This window comes from Chiloscyllium punctatum, unplaced genomic scaffold (genome assembly GCF_047496795.1).
Source record: "Chiloscyllium punctatum isolate Juve2018m unplaced genomic scaffold, sChiPun1.3 scaffold_247, whole genome shotgun sequence".
NCBI classification, from domain to species: domain Eukaryota; kingdom Metazoa; phylum Chordata; class Chondrichthyes; order Orectolobiformes; family Hemiscylliidae; genus Chiloscyllium; species Chiloscyllium punctatum.
In genome coordinates this window covers 90,001-102,500 of record NW_027309981.1, presented here as the reverse complement: position 1 = coordinate 102,500, position 12,500 = coordinate 90,001, and positions in this window count along the sequence as shown.

The window sequence follows — 12,500 nt, the reverse complement described above, 5'->3', positions numbered from 1 at the left end:
AACCGTGGGAAGGGGGCCGAAAGGGGATGGGGGTGAATGTGACTGCTCAACCCGACTTTGAGGCATCTAACCCGGGTAGCTCAGCCGGGTTTGACCCGGCGGTTCTGCCGACTGCCTCGCCTTCGAGGGGGGAGCGTCCCCCGTGTACAGGCCGATTTTCATGCATTTCGAACCGTGGGAAGTGGCCCAAAAGGGGATGGGGGTGAATGTGACTGCTCAACCCGACTTTGGCGCTTCCGAGCCGGGTAGCTCAGCCGGGTTTGACCCGGCGGTTCTGCCGACGGTCTCGTCTTCGAGGCGGGTGCCTCCCCCGTGTACAGGCCGATTTTCATGCATTTCGTACCGTGGGAAGTGGTCCAAAAGGGAATGGGGGTGGACGTGACTGCTCATACCGACATCGAGACTTGTAAGCCGTGTAGCTCGGCCGGGTTTGATCCGGCGGGTCTGCCGACGGTCTCGTCTTCGAGAGGGGGGCCTCCCCCGTGTACAGGCCGATTTTCGTGCATTTCCAACGGTGGGAAGAGGTTCAAAAGGGGATGGGGGTGAATGTGACTGCTCAACCCGACTCTGAGGCTTCTAACCCGGGTAGCTCGGCCGGGTTTGACCCGGCGGTTCTGCCGTCGGTCTCGCCTTCGAGAGGGGCGCCTCCCCCGTGTACAGGCCGATTTTCGTGCATTTCCAACGGTGGGAAGAGGTTCAAAAGGGGATGGGGGTGAATGTGACTGCTCAACCCGACTCTGAGGCTTCTAACCCGGGTAGCCCGGCCGGGTTTGACCCGGCGGTTCTGCCGTCGGTCTCGCCTTCGAGGGCGGAGCCTCCCCCGTGTACAGGCCGATTTTCGTGCATTTCAAACCGTGGGAAGCGGTCCAAAAGGGGATGGGAGTGAATGTGACTGCTCATACCGACCTTGGCGCTTCCGACCCGGGTAGCTCAGCCGGGTTTGACCCGGCGGTTCTGCCGACGGTCTCGCCTTCGAGGGGGGAGCGTCCCCCGTGTTCAGGCCGAATTTTGTGCATTTCGAACCGTGGGAAGTTGCCCAAAAGTCGATGGGAGTGAATGTGACTGCTCAACCCGACTTTGGCGCTTCCGAGCCGGGTAGCTCAGCCGGGTTTGACCCGGCGGTTCTGCCGACGGTTTCGTCTTCGAGGCGGGTGCCTCCCCCGTGTACAGGCCGATTTTCATGCATTTCGTACCGTGGGAAGTGGTCCAAAATGGAATAGGGGTGGACGTGACTGCTCATACCGACATTGAGACTTGTAAGCCGTGTAGCTCGGCCGGGTTTGATCCGGCGGGTCTGCCGACGGTCTCGTCTTCGAGGCGGGTGCCTCCCCCGTGTACAGGCCGATTTTCGTGCATTTCGAACCGTGGGAAGTGGTCCAAAAGGGGATGGGGGTGGACGTGACTGCTCAACCCGACTTTGAGGCTTCTAACCCGGATAGCTCGGCCGGGTTTGACCCGGCGGTTCTGCCGACGGTCTCGTCATCGAGGGGGGAGCCTCCCCCGTGTCCAGGCCGATTTTCGTGCATTTCCAACCGTGGGAAGTGGTCCAAAAGGGAATGGGGGTGGACGTGACTGCTCAACCCGGCTTTGAGACTTGTAAGCCGGGTAGCTCAGCCGGGTTTGACCCGGCGGTTCTGCCGACGGTCCCGCCTTCGAGGGCGGACCCTCCCCCGTGTACAGGCCGATTTTCGTGCATTTCCAACGGTGGGAAGAGGTCCAAAAGGGGATGGGAGTGAACGTGACTGCTCAACCCGACTCTGAGGCTTCTAACCCGGGTAGCTCGGCCGGGTTTGACCCGTCGATTCTGCCGATGGTCTCGTTTTGGAGGGGGGAGCCTCCCCCGTGTTCAGTCCGATTTTCGTGCATTTCGAACCGTGGGAAGTGGCCCAAAAGGGGATGGGAGTGAATGTGACTGCTCATACCGACTTTGGCGCTTCCGAGCCTGGTAGCTCAGCCGGGTTTGATCCAGCGGTTCTGCGGACGGTCTCGTCTTCGAGGCGGCTCCCTCCCCCGTGTACAGGCCGATTTTCATGCATTTGCAACGGTGGGAAGTTGCCCAAAAGGGGATGGGAGTGAATGTGACTGCTCAACCCGACTTCGAGACTTGTAAGCCGGGTAGCTCAGCCGGGTTTGACCCGGCGGTTCTGCCGACGGTCTCGCCTTCGAGGGGGGAGCCTCCCCCGTGTACAGGCCGATTTCCGTGCATTTCCAACGGTGGGAAGAGGTTCAAAAGGGGATGGGAGTGAATGTGACTGCTCAACCCGACTCTGAGGCTTCTAACCCGGGTAGCTCGGCCGGGTTTGATCCGGCGGTTCTGCCGACGGTCTCGTCTTCGAGGCCGGTGCCTCCCCCGTGTACAGGCCGATTTTCGTGCATTTCCAACGGTGGGAAGAGGTTCAAAAGGGGATGGGGGTGAATGTGACTGCTCAACCCGACTCTGAGGCTTCTAACCCGGGTAGCTCGGCCGGGTTTGATCCGGCGGTTCTGCCGACGGTCTCGTCTTCGAGGCCGGTGCCTCCCCCGTGTACAGGCCGATTTTCGTGCATTTCCAACGGTGGGAAGTGGTCCAAAAGGGAATGGGGGTGGACGTGTCTGCTCATACCGACTTTGAGACTTGTAAGCCGGGTAGCTCAGCCGGGTTTGTTCCGGCGGTTCTGCCGACGGTCTCGTCATCGAGGGGGGAGCCTCCCCCGTGTCCAGGCCGATTTTCATGCATTTCCAACCGTGGGAAGTGGTCCAAAAGGGAATGGGGGTGAATGTGACTGCTCATACCGACTTTGAGACTTTTAAGCCGGGTAGCTCAGCCGGGTTTGACCCGGCGGTTCTGCCGACGGTCTCGCCTTCGAGGGGGGAGCGTCCCCCGTGTTCAGGCCGAATTTTGTGCATTTCGAACCGTGGGAAGTTGCCCAAAAGTCGATGGGAGTGAATGTGACTGCTCAACCCGACTTTGAGACTTGTAAGCCGGGTAGCTCAGCCGGGTTTGACCCGGCGGTTCTGCCGACGGTCTCGTCTTCGAGGCGGGTGCCTCCCCCGTGTACAGGCCGATTTTCATGCATTTCGTACCGTGGGAAGCGGTCCAAAAGGGGATGGGAGTGAACGTGACTGCTCATACCGACTTTGGCGCTTCCGAGCCGGGTAGCTCAGCCGGGTTTGACCCGGCGGGTCTGCCGACGGTCTCGCCTTCGAGGGGGGAGCGTCCCCCGTGTTCAGGCCGAATCTTGTGCATTTCGAACCGTGGGAAGTTGCCCAAAAGTCGATGGGAGTGAATGTGACTGCTCAACCCGACTTTGAGACTTGTAAGCCGGGTAGCTCAGCCGGGTTTGACCCGGCGGTTCTGCCGACGGTCTCGTCTTCGAGGCGGATGCCACCCCCGTGTACAGGCCGATTTTCGTGCATTTCCAACCGTGGGAAGTGGTCTAAAAGTCGATGGGAGTGAACGTGACTGCTCAACCCGACTCTGAGGCTTCTAACCCGGGTAGCTCGGCCGGGTTTGACCCGGCGGTTCTGCCGACGGTCTCGTCTTCGAGGCGGGTGCCTCCCCCGTGTACAGGCCGATTTTCGTGCATTTCGAACCGTGGGAAGTGGTCTAAAAGTCGATGGGAGTGAACGTGACTGCTCAACCCGACTTTGAGACTTGTAAGCCGGGTAGCTCAGCCGGGTTTGACCCGGCGGTTCTGCCGACGGTCTCGTCTTCGAGGCGGGTGCCTCCCCCGTGTACAGGCCGATTTTCGTGCATTTCGAACCGTGGGAAGTGGTCTAAAAGTCGATGGGAGTGAACGTGACTGCTCAACCCGACTTTGAGACTTGTAAGCCGGGTAGCTCAGCCAGGTTTGACCCGGCGGTTCTGCCGACGGTCTCGCCTTCGAGGGCGGACCCTCCCCCGTGTACAGGCCGGTTTTCGTGCATTTCGAACCGTGGGAAGTGATCCAAAAGGGAATGGGGGTGAACGTGACTGCCCAACCCGGCTTTGAGACTTGTAAGCCGGGTAGCTCAGCCGGGTTGGACCCGGCGGTTCTGCCGACGGTCTCGACTTCGAGGCGGGTGCCTCCCCCGTGTACAGGCCGATTTTCATGCATTTGCAACGGTGGGAAGTTGCCCAAAAGTCGATGGGAGTGAATGTGACTGCTCAACCCGACTTCGAGACTTGTAAGCCGGGTAGCTCAGCCGGGTTTGACCCGGCGGTTCTGCCGACGGTCTCGCCTTCGAGGGGGGAGCCTCCCCCGTGTACAGGCCGATTTTCGTGCATTTCCAACGGTGGGAAGAGGTTCAAAAGGGGATGGGAGTGAATGTGACTGCTCAACCCGACTTTGGCGCTTCCGAGCCGGGTAGCTCAGCCGGGTTTGACCCGGCGGGTCTGCCGACGGTCTCGTCTTCGAGGCGGGTGCCTCCCCCGTATACAGGCCGATTTTCATGCATTTCGAACCGTGGGAAGTGGTCCAAAAGGGAATGGGGGTGGACGTGTCTGCTCATACCGACTTTGAGACTTGTAAGCCGGGTAGCTCAGCCGGGTTTGTTCCGGCGGTTCTGCCGACGGTCTCGTCTTCGAGGGGGGAGCCTCCCCCGTGTACAGGCCGATTTTCGTGCATTTCCAACGGTGGGAAGAGGTTCAAAAGGGGATGGGAGTGAATGTGACTGCTCAACCCGACTCTGAGGCTTCTAACCCGGGTAGCTCGGCCGGGTTTGATCCGGCGGTTCTGCCGACGGTCTCGTCTTCGAGGCCGGTGCCTCCCCCGTGTACAGGCCGATTTTCGTGCATTTCCAACGGTGGGAAGTGGTCCAAAAGGGAATGGGGGTGGACGTGTCTGCTCATACCGACTTTGAGACTTGTAAGCCGGGTAGCTCAGCCGGGTTTGTTCCGGCGGTTCTGCCGACGGTCTCGTCATCGAGGGGGGAGCCTCCCCCGTGTCCAGGCCGATTTTCATGCATTTCCAACCGTGGGAAGTGGTCCAAAAGGGAATGGGGGTGAATGTGACTGCTCATACCGACTTTGAGACTTTTAAGCCGGGTAGCTCAGCCGGGTTTGACCCGGCGGTTCTGCCGACGGTCTCGCCTTCGAGGGGGGAGCGTCCCCCGTGTTCAGGCCGAATTTTGTGCATTTCGAACCGTGGGAAGTTGCCCAAAAGTCGATGGGAGTGAATGTGACTGCTCAACCCGACTTTGAGACTTGTAAGCCGGGTAGCTCAGCCGGGTTTGACCCGGCGGTTCTGCCGACGGTCTCGTCTTCGAGGCGGGTGCCTCCCCCGTGTACAGGCCGATTTTCATGCATTTCGTACCGTGGGAAGCGGTCCAAAAGGGGATGGGAGTGAACGTGACTGCTCATACCGACTTTGGCGCTTCCGAGCCGGGTAGCTCAGCCGGGTTTGACCCGGCGGGTCTGCCGACGGTCTCGCCTTCGAGGGGGGAGCGTCCCCCGTGTTCAGGCCGAATCTTGTGCATTTCGAACCGTGGGAAGTTGCCCAAAAGTCGATGGGAGTGAATGTGACTGCTCAACCCGACTTTGAGACTTGTAAGCCGGGTAGCTCAGCCGGGTTTGACCCGGCGGTTCTGCCGACGGTCTCGTCTTCGAGGCGGATGCCACCCCCGTGTACAGGCCGATTTTCGTGCATTTCCAACCGTGGGAAGTGGTCTAAAAGTCGATGGGAGTGAACGTGACTGCTCAACCCGACTCTGAGGCTTCTAACCCGGGTAGCTCGGCCGGGTTTGACCCGGCGGTTCTGCCGACGGTCTCGTCTTCGAGGCGGGTGCCTCCCCCGTGTACAGGCCGATTTTCGTGCATTTCGAACCGTGGGAAGTGGTCTAAAAGTCGATGGGAGTGAACGTGACTGCTCAACCCGACTTTGAGACTTGTAAGCCGGGTAGCTCAGCCAGGTTTGACCCGGCGGTTCTGCCGACGGTCTCGCCTTCGAGGGCGGACCCTCCCCCGTGTACAGGCCGGTTTTCGTGCATTTCGAACCGTGGGAAGTGATCCAAAAGGGAATGGGGGTGAACGTGACTGCCCAACCCGGCTTTGAGACTTGTAAGCCGGGTAGCTCAGCCGGGTTGGACCCGGCGGTTCTGCCGACGGTCTCGACTTCGAGGCGGGTGCCTCCCCCGTGTACAGGCCGATTTTCATGCATTTGCAACGGTGGGAAGTTGCCCAAAAGTCGATGGGAGTGAATGTGACTGCTCAACCCGACTTCGAGACTTGTAAGCCGGGTAGCTCAGCCGGGTTTGACCCGGCGGTTCTGCCGACGGTCTCGCCTTCGAGGGGGGAGCCTCCCCCGTGTACAGGCCGATTTTCGTGCATTTCCAACGGTGGGAAGAGGTTCAAAAGGGGATGGGAGTGAATGTGACTGCTCAACCCGACTTTGGCGCTTCCGAGCCGGGTAGCTCAGCCGGGTTTGACCCGGCGGGTCTGCCGACGGTCTCGTCTTCGAGGCGGGTGCCTCCCCCGTATACAGGCCGATTTTCATGCATTTCGAACCGTGGGAAGTGGTCCAAAAGGGAATGGGGGTGGACGTGTCTGCTCATACCGACTTTGAGACTTGTAAGCCGGGTAGCTCAGCCGGGTTTGTTCCGGCGGTTCTGCCGACGGTCTCGTCTTCGAGGCGGGTGCCTCCCCCGTGTACAGGCCGATTTTCGTGCATTTCGAACCGTGGGAAGTGGTCCAAAAGGGGATGGGAGTGAATGTGACTGCTCAACCCGACTTTGGCGCTTCCGAGCCGGGTAGCTCAGCCGGGTTTGACCCGGCGGGTCTGCCGACGGTCTCGTCTTCGAGGCGGGTGCCTCCCCCGTATACAGGCCGATTTTCATGCATTTGGAACCGTGGGAAGTGGTCCAAAAGGGAATGGGGGTGGACGTGACTGCTCATACCGACTTTGAGACTTGTAAGCCGGGTAGCTCAGCCGGGTTTGACCCGGCGGTTCTGCCGACGGTCTCGCCTTCGAGGGGGGAGCCTCCCCCGTGTACAGGCCGATTTTCGTGCATTTCCAACGGTGGGAAGAGGTTCAAAAGGGGATGGGAGTGAATGTGACTGCTCAACCCGACTCTGAGGCTTCTAACCCGGGTAGCTCGGCCGGGTTTGATCCGGCGGTTCTGCCGACGGTCTCGTCTTCGAGGCCGGTGCCTCCCCCGTGTACAGGCCGATTTTCGTGCATTTCCAACGGTGGGAAGTGGTCCAAAAGGGAATGGGGGTGGACGTGTCTGCTCATACCGACTTTGAGACTTGTAAGCCGGGTAGCTCAGCCGGGTTTGTTCCGGCGGTTCTGCCGACGGTCTCGTCATCGAGGGGGGAGCCTCCCCCGTGTCCAGGCCGATTTTCATGCATTTCCAACCGTGGGAAGTGGTCCAAAAGGGAATGGGGGTGAATGTGACTGCTCATACCGACTTTGAGACTTTTAAGCCGGGTAGCTCAGCCGGGTTTGACCCGGCGGTTCTGCCGACGGTCTCGCCTTCGAGGGGGGAGCGTCCCCCGTGTTCAGGCCGAATTTTGTGCATTTCGAACCGTGGGAAGTTGCCCAAAAGTCGATGGGAGTGAATGTGACTGCTCAACCCGACTTTGAGACTTGTAAGCCGGGTAGCTCAGCCGGGTTTGACCCGGCGGTTCTGCCGACGGTCTCGTCTTCGAGGCGGGTGCCTCCCCCGTGTACAGGCCGATTTTCATGCATTTCGTACCGTGGGAAGCGGTCCAAAAGGGGATGGGAGTGAACGTGACTGCTCATACCGACTTTGGCGCTTCCGAGCCGGGTAGCTCAGCCGGGTTTGACCCGGCGGGTCTGCCGACGGTCTCGCCTTCGAGGGGGGAGCGTCCCCCGTGTTCAGGCCGAATCTTGTGCATTTCGAACCGTGGGAAGTTGCCCAAAAGTCGATGGGAGTGAATGTGACTGCTCAACCCGACTTTGAGACTTGTAAGCCGGGTAGCTCAGCCGGGTTTGACCCGGCGGTTCTGCCGACGGTCTCGTCTTCGAGGCGGATGCCACCCCCGTGTACAGGCCGATTTTCGTGCATTTCCAACCGTGGGAAGTGGTCTAAAAGTCGATGGGAGTGAACGTGACTGCTCAACCCGACTCTGAGGCTTCTAACCCGGGTAGCTCGGCCGGGTTTGACCCGGCGGTTCTGCCGACGGTCTCGTCTTCGAGGCGGGTGCCTCCCCCGTGTACAGGCCGATTTTCGTGCATTTCGAACCGTGGGAAGTGGTCTAAAAGTCGATGGGAGTGAACGTGACTGCTCAACCCGACTTTGAGACTTGTAAGCCGGGTAGCTCAGCCAGGTTTGACCCGGCGGTTCTGCCGACGGTCTCGCCTTCGAGGGCGGACCCTCCCCCGTGTACAGGCCGGTTTTCGTGCATTTCGAACCGTGGGAAGTGATCCAAAAGGGAATGGGGGTGAACGTGACTGCCCAACCCGGCTTTGAGACTTGTAAGCCGGGTAGCTCAGCCGGGTTGGACCCGGCGGTTCTGCCGACGGTCTCGACTTCGAGGCGGGTGCCTCCCCCGTGTACAGGCCGATTTTCATGCATTTGCAACGGTGGGAAGTTGCCCAAAAGTCGATGGGAGTGAATGTGACTGCTCAACCCGACTTCGAGACTTGTAAGCCGGGTAGCTCAGCCGGGTTTGACCCGGCGGTTCTGCCGACGGTCTCGCCTTCGAGGGGGGAGCCTCCCCCGTGTACAGGCCGATTTTCGTGCATTTCCAACGGTGGGAAGAGGTTCAAAAGGGGATGGGAGTGAATGTGACTGCTCAACCCGACTTTGGCGCTTCCGAGCCGGGTAGCTCAGCCGGGTTTGACCCGGCGGGTCTGCCGACGGTCTCGTCTTCGAGGCGGGTGCCTCCCCCGTATACAGGCCGATTTTCATGCATTTCGAACCGTGGGAAGTGGTCCAAAAGGGAATGGGGGTGGACGTGTCTGCTCATACCGACTTTGAGACTTGTAAGCCGGGTAGCTCAGCCGGGTTTGTTCCGGCGGTTCTGCCGACGGTCTCGTCTTCGAGGCGGGTGCCTCCCCCGTGTACAGGCCGATTTTCGTGCATTTCGAACCGTGGGAAGTGGTCCAAAAGGGGATGGGAGTGAATGTGACTGCTCAACCCGACTTTGGCGCTTCCGAGCCGGGTAGCTCAGCCGGGTTTGACCCGGCGGGTCTGCCGACGGTCTCGTCTTCGAGGCGGGTGCCTCCCCCGTATACAGGCCGATTTTCATGCATTTCGAACCGTGGGAAGTGGTCCAAAAGGGAATGGGGGTGGACGTGTCTGCTCATACCGACTTTGAGACTTGTAAGCCGGGTAGCTCAGCCGGGTTTGATCCTGCGGTTCTGCCGACGGTCTCGCCTTCGAGGGGGGAGCCTCCCCCGTGTTCAGTCCGATTTCCATGCATTTCCAACCGTGGGAAGTTGCCCAAAAGGGGATGGGAGTGAATGTGACTGCTCAACCCGACTTTGGCGCTTCCGAGCCGGTTAGCACAGCCGGGTTTGACCCGGCGGTTCTGCCGACAGTCTCCTCTTCGAGGCGGGTGCCTCCCCCGTGTACAGGCCGATTTCCGTGCATTTCGAACCGTGGGAAGTGGTCCAAACGTCGATGGGAGTGAATGTGACTGCTCAACCCGACTTTGGCGCTTCCGAGCCGGGTAGCTCAGCCGGGTTTGACCCGGCGGTTCTGCCGACGGTCTCGTCTTCGAGGCGGGTGCCTCCCCCGTGTACAGGCCGATTTTCATGCATTTGGAACCGTGGGAAGTGGTCCAAAAGGGAATGGGGGTGGACGTGACTGCTCATACCGACTTTGAGACTTGTAAGCCGGGTAGCTCAGCCGGGTTTGACCCGGCGGTTCTGCCGACGGTCTCGCCTTCGAGGGGGGAGCCTCCCCCGTGTTCAGTCCGATTTTCGTGCATTTCCCACGGTGGGAAATGGTATCTTTCATTACGGGGACAAGGGTCTGAAGCGGTGAAGTCAGTAACCGGCATAGTTAAGGAAAGGGTTCGAATTTTCTCAACAGTACGAAAAAAGTGAGCAGGGAAGCTAGAGAAGGTGTCAGTGAGTCCCAAACGAGTGAACCGCAAAACTTAGGGAAATGCCCGAAAGCGTTTTAAAGGGTGAAATCGGGAACGAGGAAATGATGGGAAAGTGCCTGAAAGTGCTAAATGAGTAAACAGAAAAACGAAGAAAAATGTTTGAAAAGAAGAAGTGAGTAACCAGGAAAACTTAGAAAAATGTTCAAAACGAAGAAATCAGTAACCAGGAAAACTTAGAAAAATGATCAAAAAGAAGAAATGAGTAACCAGGAAAACTTAGAAAAATGTTTAAAAAGAAGAAATCAGTAACCAGGAAAACTTAGGAAAATGTTTAAAAAGAAGAAATCAGTAACCAGAAAAACTGCGAAAAATGTTTAAAAAGAAGAAATGAGTAACCAGAAAAACTTAGAAAAATGTTTAAAAAGAAGAAATCAGTAACCAGGAAAACTTAGAAAAATGTTTAAAAAGAAGAAATCAGTAACCAGGAAAACTTAGAAAAATGTTATAAAAGAAGAAGTGAGTAACCAGAAAAACTTAGAAAAATGTTTAAAAAGAAGAAATCAGTAACCAGAAAAACTGCGAAAAATGTTTAAAAAGAAGAAATCAGTAACCAGAAAAACTTAGAAAAATGTTTAAAAAGAAGAAATTAGTAACCAGAAAAACTTAGAAAAATGTTTAAAAAGAAGAAATCAGTAACCAGAAAAACTGCGAAAAATGTTTAAAAAGAAGAAATCAGTAACCAGGAAAACTTAGAAAAATGTTTAAAAAGAAGAAATCAGTAACCAGAAAAACTTAGAAAAATGTTTAAAAAGAAGAAATCAGTAACCAGAAAAACGGCGAAAAATGTTTAAAAAGAAGAAATCAGTAACCAGAAAAACTTAGAAAAATGTTTAAAAAGAAGAAGTGAGTAACCAGAAAAACTTAGAAAAATGTTTAAAAAGAAGAAATGAGTAACCAGAAAAACTTAGAAAAATGTTTAAAAAGAAGAAATCAGTAACCAGAAAAACTTAGAAAAATGTTTAAAAAGAAGAAATGAGTAACCAGAAAAACTTAGAAAAATGCTTAAAAAGAAGAAATCAGTAACCAGAAAAACGGCGAAAAATGTTTAAAAAGAAGAAATCAGTAACCAGAAAAACTGCGAAAAATGTTTAAAAAGAAGAAATCAGTAACCAGGAAAACTTAGAAAAATGTTTAAAAAGAAGAAATGAGTAACCAGGAAAACTTAGAAAAATGTTTAAAAAGAAGAAATGAGTAACCAGGAAAACTTAGAAAAATGTTTAAAAAGAAGAAATCAGTAACCAGAAAAACTTAGAAAAATGTTTAAAAAGAAGAAATCAGTAACCAGAAAAACTTAGAAAAATGTTTAAAAAGAAGAAATGAGTAACCAGAAAAACTTAGAAAAATGTTTAAAAAGAAGAAATCAGTAACCAGAAAAACGGCGAAAAATGTTTAAAAAGAAGAAATCAGTAACCAGAAAAACTTAGAAAAATGTTTAAAAAGAAGAAGTGAGTAACCAGAAAAACTTAGAAAAATGTTTAAAAAGAAGAAATGAGTAACCAGAAAAACTTAGAAAAATGTTTAAAAAGAAGAAATCAGTAACCAGAAAAACTTAGAAAAATGTTTAAAAAGAAGAAATGAGTAACCAGAAAAACTTAGAAAAATGTTTAAAAAGAAGAAATCAGTAACCAGGAAAACTTGGAAAAAAACACTTAGAAAAATTTTCAGCAAAGTGTGAAAAATATTCTAAGTGTCAGCGGAGGAAAATGCTGCAGCATCGGGAAAGATTCGCAAACTTACACCGAACATGTGCTCCGAAGTGCCGGAGGAATTGGGTGAATTGAGCCCGGCAAATGGCCAGCTGTCGTTTTGTGCCTGCAGCCCGAAAACTTTAACTTTGTCTGTCGCGGAAGTCCGGACCGAGAAAAATCCAAACGGTTTTGACCGGACCGAGTTCCAGACCGATGCAGTCAAATTTGGAATTCAGACCCATTCAGTGCCACTTGTAGTTTTTCCGCAGTGAGGTTGGCGGGGTACCCGGAGATATATGGGAACACGATTTTTAGAACAAAATGGCGGCGCGGGACCGTTCTGAAAGGCATCCGAAAAACGGTTCCACGGGCATAGCACTTTAATGACAGGTATGAGTGCATGCCGGAGAGCTCTTGGAAGTCGAATTTTTGACACTTTGTCAATTTTTTGACAGATTTGACAAACTCTTTCTGTCTGTTCTAAGAGTCAGTCAGAGACTTGTGCGGCGGTCTTTTGACACTATTGGAGGGCGGGCAAACCCCACGTTGACTCCGGCCGTCCCTCCACAGGCGCTCGTGTCCAAAATGAAGGCGAGAGACGCGAGTGGCCTGGTTCCCTTGGGTGTTGCCAAGAAGGCTGCGGGCTGACCGTTGCCTGAGCACTCCCTAAAGCCTCTTGTGATGAGAGCAGACCTCGCCTGCCGCACGACCGGCTCTGGGAGTCGTTGGGCCGCTATTTGTGAATAGTCTGGTCCTCCTCTGCCACCCGGACAAGC